Genomic DNA, 17,271 nt, shown 5'->3' on the forward strand with positions numbered 1-17,271 from the left:
AGCTTGGTTTGAGATTCTTCTTCAAGATTTTCCTCGCCATCTGGGTCCTCAATGACAGGTGCTCTTAAACGCCGTTCAGACACGAAATCTTCTTCTTTAAACTTGTCTCGATTTACTGGATGAATACCTGTGCTTTCAAAGCCTGATATGGCTTTTTCTATGGTCGCCACATTCATATAAGCTTGGTTGAAAATGTGAGCAATGTCGTAGGGTGTGATTTTCTGATAAACATTAGCCCTCATAAACTTGTCACACTCCTTATTGAAAGCGCTTTTCAGCGGAGCATAAAAGGACACATCTAGTGGCTGGATCTTGTGTGATGTGTGAGGAGGTATCGACAGAATGTGAATGTGATTCTTGCGGCAGAATGTGTAGCTGTCCAAGGAAATATGGCTCCCATGGTTGTCCAGAACCAAGAGAACCGGTTCGTCTTCAGTTGGCTTGCAAACGGATTTAAAATGTTGCAACCAGTCCAAAAAACAGATCCTCATTAGACCAGCCGTTGTGAGAGCAACCATAAATCGAACCCGGTGGTCCACCGCGTTCAAGAAGAGGCGTCATTCTTTTCCGTGGAAAAATAAACATAGGTGGTACATACTGGCCAGATGCACTGAAGGCACAGACTACGGTGACGTTTCGTCCTCTTTCCCAACTAGTTACTCCACCAACTTGTTTCTGGCCCTTTGGTGCTAGAATGTGGCCAGGCTTCTGAACGGATGAAATGACTCCGTTGAAGACTCGACTGGCTGGAAATTTGTGTTTGTCCATTAGATTTTCGAGGTTCTTAAAAAATAAGTCTACTTCCGGTTTGTTGAACCCTATTACTCGGCTAAGACTTGTAGCAGATGGTTTCCGCAAACTGATCTGAGGATTTCTTTTCCGAAATCCTGCAACCCAATCCTCACCAGCCATCTGGGTTTCCTTATTAAAGTTGTGGCTAATTTTTAGCTCTTCTGCCACAGAAAACGCCAACCGTCGCAAGTCTGTTATGGTTATCCCGTTAGAACATGTTAGCTAAATCGATTACTCTGGCTGTTAACTCATTTTCCTGCTCTTTGTTAAACACAGGTTTTCTTCCCATACAAGGCTCGCACGTTTTTTCTGATTTTAGTCTGTCCCGTAACGTTGACCTTGGAATGGCAAACTGTACAGCTACACTTTTTACTGATTTTCCCTCTGAAACCAGCCGGACAGCTTGTTTTAACGTTTTCTTTCTTCGGTCCATTTAGCCTTTTCAGTTATTCTTTTCCGGATACGTGGCATCTAGAAAGAAAACAAATAAGTTGTAGGGCCAATATAAGAAATTTTGATTTTACGGGGTTATGCCGCCACCCACACAAGGATGGCGGCACAACCCCGGAGTGATGTGGCGGCATAACCCCAGTAAGACAAAATGGCGTAGATTGCTTGTTTAAGGGAAGGTAGATAGTCTAACTTCCCAACTAACAACGTGAAAAACATGGCCAAATAGTTTCTCTTTTCAACTAGATATAACTGATTTATCTAACTTAAGGATAACAGTCACTTACCTCTTAGTTTCAAAAGACTCAAAATTAGATGACTCTCACTAAAAACCGTATTTGTTATTATTACGTTACACCAACACACCGCACGGCCATAAGCGTCTGTACTACTGATTGCAGTGTTTCCCGCTAGAGTTCAACACTCACAGCCCCCCTCCACACACAACCACTGGTGAGATACAAGGGGTGGCGGCATTGCACAGTGTGGCGCGATTCCCCCGGTCTCCCCTACTATTACTTTTCTAACAGCATACATTATTTTTTATTTGTAATAAGAAATCAATAACATAAGTATTTCCATAATTGTACCGTAATAAAAACTGGCAAATTTGTGCTAATAGAACCAGCTTAAAATGAAATTTTTGTTTTATTTAATTGAACATTTAAAAAAATGCTAAAAAATTAGTGTAACACATTTTGTGGCAAGAAACCATGTTAAAATTACATTGTTGAACATCAGTAAATTTTCAATACTAAAAATGCTCTATTTTCTGATAGAATAATTCCTTTGAGATGCGGTTTGTGGCATTCAATTCAGTAAGCTATTACCTTTAAAATTATGTATCACAAGGTATAGGCTTCCATTAAGAATATTCACGATACCCTCGGCAGGACGTCCCCCGTTGGTGTGACATAACAAAACATTGTTCCAAAAAGTAGATGCCCAATCTCTATCACGATTGTAAGAGGTTTCAAATTTATATTTAAATTATTAAAGGATATATTTGGGTGTTTCCAGACATAATATACACCCTGTATATATATATATATATATATATATATATATATATATATATATATATATATATATATACAGTATATACAGGGGGGTGCAAAAGTAGGTATACAGTAATTAAATATGTTAAAGAATAAGTAGGTTTATTTCTACAAAAACTAAACTTTTACAATCTATTTTAAGAGCGTTAAGAAACAGAAATTAACTCTTAAAAGTGTTGTACTTTCACCAATACACTTACTTCCTTTTGTGTTCAAATTGTTTGCCTTCACAGTCAACACACTGCTGTAACCTTGAAGTTACGCTTAAACACACTTTTCGGCAAAGTTCTTTATTTTCATCTATGTCTTGGCAAGCTTGGCGAATGAATTCAACCATCTGATTAAGATCACGAGGTTTTTTTCGAAAAAAACCTTGTCTTTGACAACTCCCCAAAAGAAAAAATCCATCGGTGTCAGATCGGGAGATCTTGCTGGCCATTCAACCGATCCTCTTCGACCGATCCACGAGTTAGGAAACTCCCGATTTAGTAGGTCACGCACGATTGTCGCATAGTGGGCAGGAGCTCCATCTTGTTGGAAGTAGAATTCCTCATTACCCTGCTGGATTTTGATTTGTGGTATAACGTCAGTCAGCATGTTCCTGTATGCATGTTGGTCTACAGTGTTATGAAAAATGACAGGTCCAATGACACCTTTACATTAAATGCTAGCCCAAACTGTTACTCCAGGTTGATTCAGCTGTTCTTCGAATGTCAAGTGTGGATTATCAAAACAGTAATAGACACAGTTGTGTCTATTGACTGCACCTGAAAGCTTAAAATTAACCTCATCGCTCCAAAACAATTTTTTGAATAATTCCCGCACCTTGAAGTTCCTCGTTTAAACATTATCTCGCAAAACTGCAGTCGAAGATCAGGGTCGTCCTCTATTAGCCCATGAATAAGTCTTGGAATGTACATTTTCAAACCTAACCGTTTCATTAGGCGTCCTAAAGATCTGCGTTCAATGCCCAGTTCAATTGATGCCCTTTTTCTTGACTTTTTTGGGCTTTGAACATAGGTCTGCGCGACAATCATTTCGTTTTCAGGAGTAGTGACAGTGATTGGTCGTCCAGCCTTTGGACCATTGCAGGTAGATCCTGTAAGGTTAAACTTATCTCTTAGTCTATATATACTTAATCTGGTTGGTGGTGGTGTATCAAACTCTTCTCTCCATCTCTCTCGAACTCTTTCACAGTTTTCTGTCTTCCAATATTCTTTCAAAACCCACTTTCGTTGATCGTTGGTCATGTAACCAGCCATGATGACAGAAGTGTAATAATAACAACAGTAACAATGAGAAAACATTGCCAGCTGTCAGTAGCAAACGTATTACACAGCTGATCAGGTGGCTAACTTGGGTATTACCAACCAACTAAAACTGTATACCTACTTTTGCACCCCTCTGTATATATATATATATATATATATATTTATATATATATATATATATATATATATATAAGTAGATATGAATATGGGGTTTCTAGCGCACTTTTGGGACAGTCAGAAAATCAATGTAAAATACTGTTCATTGAACCATAAACTAATCTGTAAATCACGAATGAAAAATAACCGAATCTATAGCTGTCTTAAACTGTCTATTGGAAACTTAGTCAAATCTGCTTCGAATCAATCTATCGGAAATGTTGTTAAATCTGCTACGAATAAAGGAAAAATCTATAACAATTTTATTTAAATCTGCTTTAATCAATCTGCTAGAATCAATGTAAAATCTATCGCCAATGTTCTCATTTTTGTTTCGAATAAACAGAAAATCTATAACAATTTTGTAGTTAAATCTGCTTTACTCAATCGCTAGACCACGAAGCAAGACCATGAAGCAAGACCACGAAGCTAGACCACGAAGGAACACCACGAAGCCAGCTCACGAAGCTAGGCCACGAAGCAAGCTCGCGAAGCTAGACCACGAAGCAAACTCACGAAGCTAGACCACGAAACAAGCTCGCGAAGCTAGACCACGAAGCAAACTCACGAAGCTAGACCACGAAGCAAGCTCACGAAACTAGACCTCGAAGGAAGACCACGAAGCCAGCTCACGAAGCTAGACCACGAAAGAAGACCACGAAGCCAGCTCACGAAGCTAGACCACGAAGGAAGACCATGAAGCCAGCTCACGAAGCTAGACCACGAAGCAAGCTCACGAAGCTAGACCACGAAGCAAGCTCGCGAAGCTAGACCACAAAACCAGCTCACAAGTTTCCAATCGACAGCTTAAGAAAGTAGAAGCAAACAGCTATAGATTCGGTTATTTTTCATTCGTGATTTACAGATTAGTTTATGGTTCAATGAACAGTATTTTACATTGATTTTCTGACTGTCCCAAAAGTGCGCTAGAAACCCCATATTCATATCTACTTGTATATATATATATATACACAAGAAGACTTTGACTCTTGAGGTTTGTCTTTTCACACGCCACAAAGGTATCCAAAAATGCGTGAAGGAAACAGGATTTTTCCGGACATTTGCCATCGTTCAGTGAAACAAGAAATCAGTAACACTACGTTTCGAGATCTGCAATCTGATCTCTTCTTCAGGTAAAGAACTAACCTAATACATAATTACAAACTAGGTTAAAATAAACAAATCTTACCAAAGCGTTGTGGCACGCCTTAGTCAGGAATCACAACCTACATGTTGTTTGTCATATTCACTAACTCTATAAACATGCACTTAATAAAAAAACTATTCAAAACACTAATTATTAAAACTGAACTACGGAATACAGGTCACAATACGTCTTTACTCGTCTACTAACCACCTACGACTGACACCCCACAGTTGCATCCTAGACAATACTAGCTGCTCCTTTTTCCCACATGCTAAACATACTCTGATCGCTTGGCCGGGCAAGTGCACTAGCTCATGCTTGTTAGATTCATCTGCCTGAGGATGTTTAGCAACAGTTTTCTTTGACAACGCCATAACAACCTCCTTGATAAATCACTTTGTTTACTGGTTTATCTTTATCTTTTTAGTACAATATGTATGAATCAAATAATGTCATGTCCAGAAGATTGAAAAATATTTTTTTCCAGAAACGTCTGCTTGGTTTTGTATATGGTATATGGATTTGTCTTTCATGTCCACACCTCCCATAAACAAGATGTATTTATGGATAATTAGTGGCTTTCGTACTTCCTTTTTTATATTATTTAAAAAAATTTTTTTTTATTTATTTTTTTTTTTTTAGAGTGATTCCTTTCCTGTAGTACACACTTTCAGCAACTCCTAGACGTAGGACATGAATGGATAATTATTTGGAGTTTTTATTTACTGTACCAGTAAGGAAATTGTCACGGTTAATGAGAACTTCAGCTAGTGGTAGCTTTGTATCAAAGTTATCGGTGAACAAATGGTAATATTTGTCTAGAAGATTACTTTTCATCATTAGGTCCATTACTACCCTTTGTGTGAAGGGGCCATCTCCACCTTCAAGGAAATATGTTCAACTATAAAGGGCAGTATGTAAAACATCCGGTCTCGCTGTCACAAAACTCGAACTTCTTTATTCCAAATCTGGCGTGGCGTTTGTTGAGCATGTATTATATAAATATGACCCTATTTTTCATACCAATCATGCTTTCATCTATGGATATATTTTGTGAGGATGTGAAATAAGTTTTAAATGACGGATTAATAGAATCAAGACATTTTCTAACTTTGTGCCATGGGTTGCCACCGGAGAACAGGATTTGAAGCATTCATAAAAACAGCAGATAAGAGAAGAAATCTGTTACAGGACATTGTTTTCCCATACCATGGGATAAAATCACAGTCCAAACTTTAAAAATGCCTTTTTACCACAATAGGATTTTAAACAAGATTTTGTAAAGAATAATAAGAATACATAAATACAGAGCACAAAGTAATTTAATTTGTAATGTAACCACACTTACTTCTACAGAATAATGATCAAAGTCCAAACCAAATTATTAAAAAAAGATCGGAGTCCAAGCGATGTTATTGCTAAAAATCAGTTAGGCCTATATAATATGTGTTAGCCTTAACTTTTATCAGTTTATTATCTTTATTTTAATAGGCTTCAGTTATAAAAACATTTTAGAAAGTAGGCCTATAACAATGTAACGTGTCTATAGGAAGGTTAATTTCCATAAACCAATTACAACCTTTTTGTTTCAGTATAAGAGCGATCAAGTAACTTGTAAACCAACAACCCTTTATTTTAACAATGCACAACTCCCAATGGAATCCAATAATTAAACTTAGTATAAATTAATAGAAATTGTAATTATAATGAACACCAATAATAGACCATCGCCAAGCTATCTTTTTTACTTTTAATTTATTGTCACTATTTCTTATTTTATAAACCTTCAGTTGTTGACATGCCCAGACTTATAATTAACAATCAATCAAATCATTCAATAATTGTGTTCTTCAAGTTCTCAGTGCTAATGTTTTCAACACAAACTCAAAATAAAAAATCTTCATTAAATTTCAAAATAAAATAATCTTCTTCAAATACAAAATGAAACAACTAATAAAATAAGACTTCTTCTCAAAATAAAAATCAAACAAATTAAGGTAATATTAATAATTAAGTAGGAACAAAGACAATGTCCAACAAGTTAAACTCAATGTTTTATCAATTACTAAATCCTTATTTGCTGTAAATTTCCAATTTTCAAGATTATCGAATTACCCAGAATAATCTGCTTGCCTTTGAATATTAAATTTAGGAGCTTGTAATATATATACATAGAATCTCAGAAAATAAAATAAAATTTCTTTATCAGTTGGCTATTCCTGAATTAACCAACTTGAACAGGAAAATACCATTAAGCAATTTTCTATTAAAATGTTAAATTCTAACTTTTCACAGTACCTCACACACTTTCAGAAGACTTCACAAACCTAAATAAACTGTTATTGATCAACTACTTGAAAATTCAAACTTTAAATTTTGAAAAGAATTTAACTTCAAACTCAACCTTCCTACCGAAATATCTACACGGCAAGAGTAGGCTAATCACTTCTACCACGAACTTCTCTCCCTGAGCACACTGGAAAGACTCCTCTAAAAACCCACTTAAATCAACCGGAAGGCTCTCGAAGTACCTCCCACCATCCAATCAACCTAACGTTGGCGAATTAAAATTTACCAAACACAATGTCTGAACTGGACGGCACATATCCAACCCAGACCTGTTTCTTATGGCCAATACCTCGAGACAAAAGGAAGCTTCTAGGCATTCCTCGAACCCGAATCAACAAGATATTCAGCACTGCTGAAAGGATCACAATTCTTACAATTCACTTATATTATAAATTTACAATTCTCTTAACATAAATGTAAATATTTCTATAAATTACTAAACAAATATAGGAAGCATCCTATAACCAATAATAAAGGCTAATTTTAGTACTGAAAGAGAACTTCCTGAGAGGTGTAGGTCTAATGTATAGACATCAAAAGTAAACACTTTTACTCGTCCTCACTGTCTGTACCAGATTGACCTATCTTTTCTGTAGTGTTGTTTAGTTTCTCAATAAAAGACATAGCTGTAGGGCCGCAAAAAGTTTAAAGTGATGATTTTCAGCACTGATTATTAGAGATTTATTATACATTGGCTGTGGATGTCCTTTATAGGATGGAGGTGTGGTATTTTGTGTTTTCATTACTTTCTTCTGCTTCTTTTTTCCTCTTTTTTGTTTTGTTCCAAAGATTTTACTTGATATAAATCCTCTAGAAAACGAGCCACAATGAAGGAAAACTCCTTCTTTCTTTATTTACTTAAAGAACCCGTATTGCACGTGTTAAAAATGGACAGTCCTTCTCAAATTAAGGCTTTAAATGTTCATTCTAAAAACAATACATATCTTGAGTGCAGTACGAAATACGAATGTCCTCGTACTCGGTAGATTATGATAGCAGAGTCCAAGAAATTCAAGTGATGGACAGTAGCATACAAATATTTCAACACACAATAGTTTTTGTTTTGTCCACCACAGGAGTTACAAAATATTTTCAGTTGGCGAACTTGAGGATTCATTAAATATGTTAGATAATGGTGAAGCGTAGATGTAACCTCATTTGATCCTTTTTTGGCAATAGTTTTATCATGGGCAAAAATAAGATTTTTTACTTGATAATTCATATATGCTAAACATGTAAAATGACAACTGTCGCTTGTAATACACTCCATTGGTGCTTAAAATTAGGTATTGAAAGATTTTTCTGGAAATCCATTGCAATGCACATAACTTCTGGAAAGTGTTTGCTTTGTTTACTGGCTTTCAGTTTTATTTTTATCAGAATTTTTCTGCGTTTTTGCAAATGAAAATTATTTGCAACCTCTAAATTCTGTTTTATCTTGGTTTAGTTTTTCGACAATTTCTTCTGATATATGCGAGTGGCTAATTTTTTTATTCAATGTGTCTTATTTTGGCTTTATATTCGTCACATTCGCTAAATCTTTTGGTTCTTGGGTTACCGAAACTCATATTGAATTGGTTGTTAAAAATCTCATGATAAATTTCTTCGGGTAACCCACTTTGGATCGTGGATTATCTTCAATATAAAAATTTTTTTCATACCTAAGTCTTTTTCAAGGTAGGTTTTTGAGCTGTCATGCAAACTGTAGTGGGCTTTACGACTTTTGTAAGACTTGATATGATCACAAACCTTATCTCATGTTTGGTTTTATAATGACGGCTGTCATGCTTTCCGCGGCCATCTACAGGAGCTTGGCCTTCATAAGCTAATGCATTTTTCAAAGTGATTGTACGCCTATTAGTTATACTATTTATTGACATGAAACCTTTAGGACATACAGAAACTTCAGTAGCTTTTCCTTCCCTTTTCACCCTAACTTTGTATGTATAACTAAAATCTTTTTTGCCTGTTTTAGCTGGATTTAGCCTAGGCCAATGTCGTACAACTTCATAAAAAGATATGAGTCCTTTTAAATGAGCATTCTGAAGTAGGTAAAAGATTTAGTTTATTAATGATAAAAATCGTGAATTTTTTCATACCTCTTTCTTCGTATGAAATAACTTCAAAACCTTAGAATCGTTTGCAATAACATGAATCTCTAGTAGTAAGGGATTGATTTCTAATGCGTTTAGAATCGTCTGATAACCTACACGTCTTTTTTTCGTTTTCTGCACACAGGCAGAAATATCACTTTCACTATTAATAAATTTGGATCATATTCGATCTCACTATCCATCATGAAAGCAGCTTTAATTGTTAAGTTTACATAAATAACAAACAACAGAACACAACCTCAAAGTTTCAGCATTAAAACAGCCTCAAAATAACTAATAGTCATTTGGAACTAGGAGCTAAGCTAGGAACTCTGATCGTTTATCCAGCTGGCAGGATGGACTCAGATAGTTTTTCCTTAGGTTACATTATTTTATTATTGGGACTCTGATTGATATACCCCTGTCCACTAGTGATGTGTTGTATATCTCTTGGATATCTTTCTGTGGAATTAATATATAAAAATGTTTTTGGACTCTGCTAGTTTTCCCCCAGGTCTTTCAATTGCTATGAATTTCTTCATTTCAGGTACGGTAACTTCAACCTATCGCTTTATGTGGCAATTTTCCTTCAAAGTACCTGAATTTTTCCTAGAGCTAAATATCTTTGGTGCATATGCATTTGTTTCCAATACAATCAATGACTAAATAGCGAGAGTAAAAAATAAATTAAAATATTCTAATGATGAGCCGTTTTTTGGTGGACAGTTTTTTATTCGAGAACTTCGTACACGAAATTTAGAAGCAGTATCTAGTTCCGCTTCAGGTGGATACAAATTGACCCATATAGGTCTAGATGGATGAACATCACGAGGAGTACGTTGTACAGGCACAGAATCGTCATCAAAATCACTTTCAGAGTGACTACGCCGTGGCTTACTAGTATTGTTGTCACTAGGTCCGAGTACAGCTACATCCCTCTCACCTGGCTCAAGGTCAGACGAACCTGTTATGTAATCATCGCCTGAACTTGATGAAAAATCTGTTCGACCAAATCTGATTCATTCAAATCGACCAAATTTAAGAGTCTCTTCATTATTTGAAGCTAATGAATCACAAGAACCATGGTAAACCATGACAAGCTTTTATTTTGTTAGAAGTTTTATCGGTAACGAGATTGTTTATTTTACAACACTATTCCTTCTTCCTTATCCCGCCACCTTTCTGTGAGTACGGTGACAATGTAACTCCTACGTCTTGCCTGTTCATGTTATCAGTTGTTGGTTTGCCTAGATATGGCTCAAGAACACAAATATATCCAGTTACTGAACCAGACAATACCCGTATCCTTATTCCCCATTTATTTGGCTTGTCCTTATTATACATTTTGAAACAAACTCTCACTTTGAAAGCGACTGTACTCTCGTCGACACCGACGTTTTCTTGAGGCACATGACTACTCTTCGAACTTTCCCAGACCTTGTCAAGAATCCTCCAACAGGGCCACTTGGAGGGGGACTCACATGTAGACTCCAAAAGATTTGGTGGAATCTATCCCTTGAAAAAATATCTTTAAAAATGGGTTGGTAGTCGGTGTAATCGGCAGAAAAGTAGTCCTCAATTTCTGGTTTAGGATTATGGTCCGTATTGATTAACACTCCTAAGAATGATTTCATTTCAGAGAGCGTTATATCTCTCCAGGACCACCAGATGGACTTTTTAGGTAAAGGGGTATTCTTTTGAATATTCAATTTGGCGTACCTATTTGTTTCATTCACGATTTCGTTGATTAAACTGTCTGTGAAGAAGAACTGGAAAACTTCTAATTCTGTTACCGGCATTGGACCACGAGGTGGCTTAAAAGCCACTTTCGTTCACATAAATATAATTACTTAGTCTTAGATCATCGTCTCTCCATCCATCGCCGTCAGAATCGGTGTCATGTCCAGTTACGTCTTCTGCAACATGGCTCTCCTCCTCTTCCCCATCTCCTTCTATCTGGTCTCCTCTCGCCCCTACAATTTTGTTATCCCCCTTCTTCGTATACATTGTCTTCGATCTCATCTTCACATTCATTCTTATATAATTCGACACCAATTTCTTCATAAAACTGTTCATCTATGTTTGAATCAATATCACTAGATGAGAACTACAGCTAACAACACTTACATTATCATCTTCTAAAATGTACTTTATATCATCTGATTTTTTTAAGTATTGATCGCCCATTTTTTTTTTAAATTAAAGTTCCATTTAAAAAACGCAAATCTAAGTTTCTTACTGTAGTTTTTACACACCAAATGAGTGCATCCAAAAGATACACTAAAATACTAATATTTACATAGGCTAATACTAACAGTTCTTTACCGGCAAAAATTGAATAGTATATATTTAGTAAACAAATAACTTCACTACAATAAACGGTACGCACGATGAACAAGGATACATTCAACAGGTATGATAGACTCACTGCAAAACGTGGGCTCTAAATGCGGATGGCTGGGTATTGACACGTAGCAAAACGGAAGGAACTAATGTTTGCCAACTTGTAAAACGTAATTCTGATTAAATCAAACAGGTGTCCACTTTTTTGTTTTATTTACCAATCAAACAATCAACAACACAGAAAACATGTGTAAAGTGTCCACCAGGGTTGGCCATTAGAGTGCGTAAGGATTTTTTTATCGGTCACCAGGGTTGGACATCCGACCTCAGAGGACAAAGTTAAAAGATCTTCGCTGACCTGGCGTGGAATTAGCGGTGTCCAACTGGGTTGGCCATCCGAGGGAAAAGTGTGAAGTTCTTTAATCATCAAATGATTCACTACCATTGTCACTGGCTGGATAGTCTGGGTTATCAGCATTGGTTTTAGGAAGGTCCTTATAAAATGCATGGAAACAACTAGGAATGAAAGGTAAGAGAGAAATGAGGTCATTATACTTCAGTGCAGATATTGGGACGGGTTTCTTGGTTGGAAGATTTGGCGGAAATGTAGGCCCCACTTCATTAACCCTAGTACGTCTTGTTTTCCTATTCAGGTCAACCACTTGAAACTCCTCTTCAAATGAAGTTTTTAGATAAATCTTCCCCATGTGCTCCCTCTTCAGCTGAATGTAGACACAGCTGGACATCAGAAATTTCTCATTTTTTCCTATGGACAAATAATACGTTTTGGCCTTTACACAGGGCATTGAATTGCAAAAAATCATCTTGTTCCATATTATAGACATGAAATTTCTTAGAACACTGACGCTCCATTTGTTGCCAATCCCAAGGAGTAATGATTGTTAGGTCTTCAAGGGATTTACGTTTTTTTCTATTAAGGCATGTATAGTGTCCGCCTCCATATGGGTGTGTCCTTTAAGAAGGTACTTTATGTTGATACATTGATTTGAGGATATATTTTCATAATCTAAAAAAAAACATAGGACAATTGAAATATTTTTATTCTGCCCAAAGCAGTTATCGGTCCAAAGTGTTATTTCATTCACATCAGAGGTAGGAAGTACACTGTTAGCCCACTTAAACATAGCTGATGAAAGTTCCTCTCCACCTCTACCACCTTTGGACTCGTCCCACATCATGCAATGTGCACCGTTATAAGACGAATCATAAATTGTGTAATTTAGAGTCCAAAGTTTGCGTTTGTAGAAACTTAAACCAGTTGTTAATAAAGGTGTAGGCAAACACTTTTGGAGGTCACCAGTTAAAACTCTATGTTTAGAGTTGGTTTTGGACATTGTTGTATCTTTACTTTTTAATCTGTACCTCTCACTAGCTTCATTAAGGTGCACGTCATATTCAGCAGTTAGTTTTTCTCTTTCTGACTGGCTTAAACTTTTATCTTTTAATCTAGGTTTAAAAGTATCGCAAGTGTCACTAGTATCTACCTCTGGTGGCTTAAAAGATAACTTGAAATGTTTATTGAAAAACGTCAAAATACTTCTATTTCGGAGAAATTTGTCCTTCTGGTATATTGTTTTCTTTGCAAAACTGTTGATACAGTTTGTACAACTTCTCTTTATTTAAATGAGGGCCTAAATATCTATACTGTGATCTTTCCCTGCAATAATGGCTTTCATAAGATGGTATTGAGGAAATGTGTTGAACAACATTAGCTATACGTTCTTGTTGTGTTTTGTTTGTTGGAGTACTTTTCCCCCTCTGGTCAAGTTTAGTTACCCCTCCTGCCTGGCTATTTTTTAACAATTTACCACAACAGTGTTTGAAATTGCAAGAGTGTGCAAAAACATCAACTTACACACTTTAATTTTTTTGTTGTGAATTGTAAAACAATAGTGTATAGTACTATGTTTGGCTTTCTTAGGAACATTTTCTCGCTTTCTTGAACGTTCAGTAGGTGTACTAGTTAGGCAAGATAAAATGAATTGCCTCTTTACATTAGAGTCTTTGTCTTTGTCCCAATAATTATTGAAAATATCTAACCTTTCATCATGTGTCAACCTCTCATAACATTTTAAACGACATGAGTGAGCAAGGTGGTTTCATAACCTTAGCAGGTACTAACTTAACTTTCTTATTACAGTATTGTTCACCTGCAGCCAACTTTCTTTTACGAACATTACAAAGCCATACATCAGTATTTCTAATTCTTACTCTCCCGTTTTGTTTAATACTTGTTTTATTTTTAACTTATCTTACGGATTTTGTAGGTTGTCCAAAGTAATTGATGTAATCGATTCATCATCACTTGTGAGGAACAGGTCTTCTTCCAGTGTTCTATTTGTTGTTGCTTTGCTTAATTTAGTTACCTTACTTGAAGTAGTTAGTTGGCTTAGAAATATCATCGTCAGAAGAGCTTGAATCACTGTTTGGAAAATAGTGCTTGTCCTTGTCAGAGTCATCAACTTCATCGCTGCTTACGAAACTAACATCCAGGCCATCTCAGATATCTTGTTTTTCCTCATTGTTTTTATCTGGGGCTAAAATAAAAAAAAGAGCGATTAGCTGAATAATAATGACTTATTACATGTGAAAGTACTGCTTAGTTAGTTTGGATATAGGAAGGTTGTTTATGGTTGTTAGGTTATAGTAGGCTAAATTGGTCATGCAGTAAGTAAAAGTCCCCAGTAACTTGTTTGGTTAGTATTATTATTCTGTCACAAACAAAATATTAAAGGAACACAAATAATTAGGCCTCAAGGTATGTTTTTACAAAACACAGTTTTAAGGTTATGAAAAGAAGAATCTGTACTTACCTTTGTTTTTTGTTGAATTCTCAACATTTGACTGAAGTAAACTTAATATTCTTTTCCCACTAGAGTTTAAACAGTCCATATTGTTTTCTAATAATCAGAATAATTAAAAATATTCTCAGAGTAAAACTACTACATATCTAGTATTAATAAAATTGACACAATGTGGTACATGTAGTAAATACATAAGCTTACTTTCAACATATCCAGAAATATATTCTACAATATCACATGTAATATTCGACGCGTTACTCAAAATATTCATTACAACTTCTTCTTCTTCGCCTGCTTCCTCTTGATCCAAATCGTCCAAGGACCTCCACCCTGGTGTAGTTGAATTGATTTCTTGTACTCTTCCTTTGTTTCCCGTTTCCGTCTCATGTAGCTCTTTATGAAGTAGAATTCTTTTAAAGGCACCAGTGAACTCTCTGCATGATGGGTTGTTGTTGAAGCCTCCACGAGAACGAATGTACCGAATGTACAGTCTTTCTAGGCGATCTTGACTGATCTTGTAAACTGGAAAGTACATAAGTTTACAATCATTGGCCTGTACATACTCTTTGTAAAGTGCCATTATACTTTCAATACACACGGTAAATCCGAGAAATCCTGTTTTTCTTTGCGAATTCAGTATTAGTTGTCTCTTCTTGTCTTGTAGTTTTGCAATGTAGTCTTTTGCATTCTGCTTAATTTCAGAATTTGTTTCGTAGTTTCCTGGATAAAGGGCTTGTTTCGAATATTTTGCCCTAATGCTCCGACAGTTTAACACATCGAATAGTAGATCGAGAGTTCGCACAAACTTAATGGTGGCAGAGCAACCTTCAAATCCAGCGATTGTATTTGTTAAACAAATACTGCAACGAATCTGCAACAGAGGTGCTTAGTAATTGGGCGGCTAGTTTTACCGTCATTTTTTGTTGCACATAATTTATATGTGTATTTGACAATTTGTTTCCCAAATGAAGGCCTTCTTGTGATTGAAGATCATGCAGTTTTTGAATATAACCCCAGTCAATTTTATTGTTTTCACCATCAAACATTACTTTGTGGTCTCCCAACGTATTCCTTACGAGCTTCAACATGTAAGCTGGATCCAAAAAGTAGTACACTCGATTGTTTGTGGTTGGGTGAAAAAACCAAGATTGTAAGTTTTTTCCGTCTATTTTGCAACCTAAGTTGTTAGCCTTAGCAATGTTGCAAGCAGTACCATCGGTAGTTAGAGATGCTACCCTAATGTTTGCGTCGTGGAGTAGTTCCAAACTTTGCTTCACCAAGGTACTCAGTTGATCTCCCTTTGTGGACGCAACAAAAAAATGTCCTAAAGGAACTTTCCAGGAAGAATTAATGGCAACCAAGTAAATAACAAGTGCCTCAGTTGCAATTGGGGCAGTGTCATCGACAATATTGGTGCTTCCTACGTTCACGGTGCCGTGGAACTTATGCCCATCCCATTCAAGCTTTTGTCTTATAGACATGCAGTCTAGCATCAAAGAACATTTATTGGTTGTCTTGAAACGTTGCTGCTATGTTCTTTTAAAGCTCGTAAAACCTCGACACAAAATCCTGGTTCCGCGTTGACACTTGAGTACCAACGACGTAACGCCCGAGGATGGGGTAACGCAGTGTTCAAGGTTTTTCGTACGTAAGTGTATGCCTTCGGAGACAAGAAATTGAGTGTGGTAGCAAATGCTTTGTGCCTTTTATCATAAACCTTTTCAATTTTAGGGTTTACTGTTTTCCGCCACTCGCTTTATCAAACAGTCCGAATTCTGGGAAATTGATCCTAAAAAGGAACAATCTTCTGGTTGAAAGTTTAATTTTTCCTTAAGGGATTCTAGTATGGATTCTAAACTTGCTACCCTTTTTTCAATCGTCTTCTATTTTGCTGCAGACCCTTTACCTTCTTTTTGTAAGTCACGACATCTGACTTTCATTTTTCAAGAGCAATTTTAAATTTTTTTGTTGGTGATACAAAAGAGCTCGTTGAACACATTTCTGGCTCTTCTTTTCTTTTAAGTGGTTAACGGTCTTTTACCTCAGAGAAAGCTGAAAAAATCGCTGGTACCGCTCCTTCTCGTATCCGGACTCTGCAGAGAGATGTTCGGTCGATATCCGCTTCCCGGAAGTGTGAAGAGCAGAGTCTAATGTGACGTAATGTCGGCTCTTAATCCTTTGGGCCTTTTCACACTACACGACACGTCAACAGCACTGCAACAGCAGCAGTACAGCAACAGCAAGGGTGCTTACACACCTGACAGCAACGTCACGGGAAGGCACAGTAGTTTTACTGCAGTTAGGTTCAAGAGTGGAAAGCGAGATGGCTGACTTTAATCGCCGATTATATTTATTGTACTTAAAAAGGAAGCGTCGGCCAGTGAGGAAGTGGTGGGTTCACCCAATGTTGAGGGTGCGGCACGTAGATGGTGCATGCTATAATTTATTCTTCACAACTCGCATCGATGCAGCGGCAGTATGCGCTGTAGCCCCATCTTGTTGGAAGTAAACATTTTCCACGTTTAACCTCGCCTCCGAAGTTGTAGCTTGAGATATGTTTCCAACATGTGAACATAGCGTGCATAATTCACTGTCATTGTAACTCCATTTTCCTCAAAAAAATACGGACCAATTATCCCAAAGTGGCCTACAGCACACCAAACCGTTACTTTTGGAGAGTGGAGTGGTTTTTCATGAAAGTTACATGGATTTTCAGGAGCCCAATATCGTAAGTTTTGTTTGTTCACTGAACCGTTTAAGTGGAAGTGAGCTTCGTCGCTCATTAAC

The sequence above is a fragment of the Homalodisca vitripennis genome, unplaced genomic scaffold (genome assembly GCF_021130785.1).
Source record: "Homalodisca vitripennis isolate AUS2020 unplaced genomic scaffold, UT_GWSS_2.1 ScUCBcl_706;HRSCAF=3292, whole genome shotgun sequence".
Lineage (NCBI taxonomy): Eukaryota > Metazoa > Arthropoda > Insecta > Hemiptera > Cicadellidae > Homalodisca > Homalodisca vitripennis.